Source organism: Gossypium raimondii, chromosome 5, assembly GCF_025698545.1.
Source record: "Gossypium raimondii isolate GPD5lz chromosome 5, ASM2569854v1, whole genome shotgun sequence".
Lineage (NCBI taxonomy): Eukaryota > Viridiplantae > Streptophyta > Magnoliopsida > Malvales > Malvaceae > Gossypium > Gossypium raimondii.
The window spans coordinates 47,053,669-47,056,244 of NC_068569.1; the positions used below are offsets into that span (position 1 = coordinate 47,053,669).

General features: G+C 36.0%; 1 pseudogene; it reads right to left on the reverse strand.

Moving 5' to 3' along the window:
- Positions 1-1,780: 1,780 nt before the first annotated feature.
- Positions 1,781-2,170, reverse strand: LOC105767099 (transcription factor JUNGBRUNNEN 1-like; annotated as a pseudogene).
- Positions 2,171-2,576: the final 406 nt, after the last annotated feature.

Genomic DNA, 2,576 nt, shown 5'->3' on the forward strand with positions numbered 1-2,576 from the left:
CTCACCTAAACATCGATCTTTTTTAGCTAACCTTACAACACAAATTTAACCTAAATCTTATGAAGAAGCTGCACTTCACCCTCATTGGCAAAAAGCTATGGATATAGAATTACAAGCTTTGGAACGTAACCATACTTGGAGCATTGTTTCTCTTTTTACAGGACAAAAGCCTATCGGTTGCCGGTGGGTTTATAAAATAAAGTACAATTCTGATGGATCGGTCGAACGTTATAAAGCTCGTCTTGTTGCCAAAGGTTACACGCAAGTTGAAGGAATTGATTACCATGAAACATTCTCACCAACGGCAAAGTTAACTACACTTCGATGTCTTCTGTCTATTGCTTCTACCCGGGGCTGGTATACTCATCAGTTAGATGTGCAAAACGCCTTTTTACATGGTGCATTACAAGAAGTTGTTTACATGACTCTTCCACAGGGACTTCGCCGTCAGGGGGAGAATTTGGTATGTCGGCTGAATAAATCCCTTTATGGACTTAAACAGGCTTCACGTAATTGGTTCTGCACCTTTTCCATCACTATAAAACAAGCTGGTTATAAGCAATCCAAGGCTGATTACAGTTTATTCACAAAGATACAAGGTACATCTTTTACTGCATTACTCATCTATGTTGATGATATTTTATTAACGGGCAACATTTTACAAGAAATCAGCCAACTAAAGCAGACCTTACTTAGGCAATTTCTCATCAAAGACTTGGGCTCATTGAAATATTTTTTGGGTATTGACTTCTCACGATCCAAGCAAGGCATTTTTATGTCCCAACGAAAATATGCACTAGATATACTACAGGATGCAGGTTTAATTGGGGCCAAACCAGAAAGTTTTCCTATGGAACAACAAATAAAGCTCAATGCAACCGACGGGGAATTACTTCACGAACCAACTAAATATAGGGGACTTGTTGGTCGTCTCATTTACTTGACAGTATCACGACCATATATAGTGTATGCCGTACATATACTCAGTCAGTTTATGGGAGAACCACGAACAACACACTGGAACATAGCACTTCGATTACTGAGATATATAAAAGGCTCGCCGGGACAAGGTCTTCTATTGCCATCCATGACTTCTTTCGAATTGAAGGCTTATTGCGATTCAGATTGGGCAGGTTGTAGTATGACTCGACGATCTATTTCAGGATATTGTATATTTCTTGGATCTTCTTTAATCTCATGGAAATCAAAAAAGCAGGCGAGCATTTCACGATCATCTGCTGAAGCAGAGTATAGAGCAATGGCAAATGCTTGTTTAGTGATTGCATGGCTCCATTATATCCTGTGATTTGGGAGTGACAAGGACAAGACCAAAGAAAATTATTTTGTGATAATCAGTCAGCAATACACATAGCAGCGAATCCGGTCTTTCATGAACGTACAAAACATATAGAGATCGATTGTCATATTGTACGTGAAAAGCTACAGTCCGGACTTATTAGACCATATTATATTCCGACTAAAATGCAGTTGGCTGACATTTTTACAAAGGCTTTGGGTCGGGACCAGTTTGAAAATCTGAAAAGCAAGTTGGGAGTTCAAAATATTCACTTACCAACTTGAGGGGGAGTATTATGAAAATATGCAGTTACCATGCTTAGGTATTGGGTTGATATGTTAAGTTCCATGTTTAGAATTTTGACTTGTATATAGATAGTAGTTTCCTTGTAATATAGCTTGATCATAGGCTTAATTATCTATACTTGTATGTATATATTCATGTCTAATAATCAATGAGAAATCAATCTTTTCTCTCTATTCTTTACACAACTCTATCAATCCCCGTTGCTTTCCAAAACCCCGATCCGGTAACCCGATTCGGTCTAACGCTGTTCCGATACTTCCTTCCCCGTTTGCAGAAGAAATATGACTCACTTTGTCCTTCACTTTCAGCTCCTGCCCCATTCTCAATTTAATCAATTATGGAATACAACAATATTAGATAATAAACACGCTATCAAGGATATAGATATTGTAATAAAATGATTACTTGGAAGATCCCAAGGACCATATTTGTAAATATCCATCTCTGTTTGATGAGTTGGATTTTGACTGGTTTGTTTTCAACCCTTCGTCGAAGATAAAATCCAACAAGTTCTTCATCTGTAGGATGGAATCGAAATCCAGGAAGTGGAACATCTTCCACGATCATCTTTCTTTTATTGTCAGTTGCAGTAAATGAAACGAAGATCGAACTTTGCAAAAGCCTTCTTAAATACAGTGAATTTAGAAAAAGTCAAGTCAATGCTATTGACTGTTTGATATAACAAGCATCCAATTAGGTACTTAGAAAGAGTCTTTTGATGTTTTTGTCTATGATTTTAATTATAATTATAATATAATTAAATCGAGTGGGTTAACAAATGGCTTAAGCTTTTATATTTAATTGCAGACATATTTTGTTTTATGGATTACCATAAATTGTTACTTATATATGTATACATATCCATGAACTAGTGAAATTTATAATTATTTATTTATTCTCTTTTAAGTACTCTAATTTTCTATAAATTAGAATGCTAAAGCTTTATTTCTTTCTTTTTTTCGAGTTGACTCAA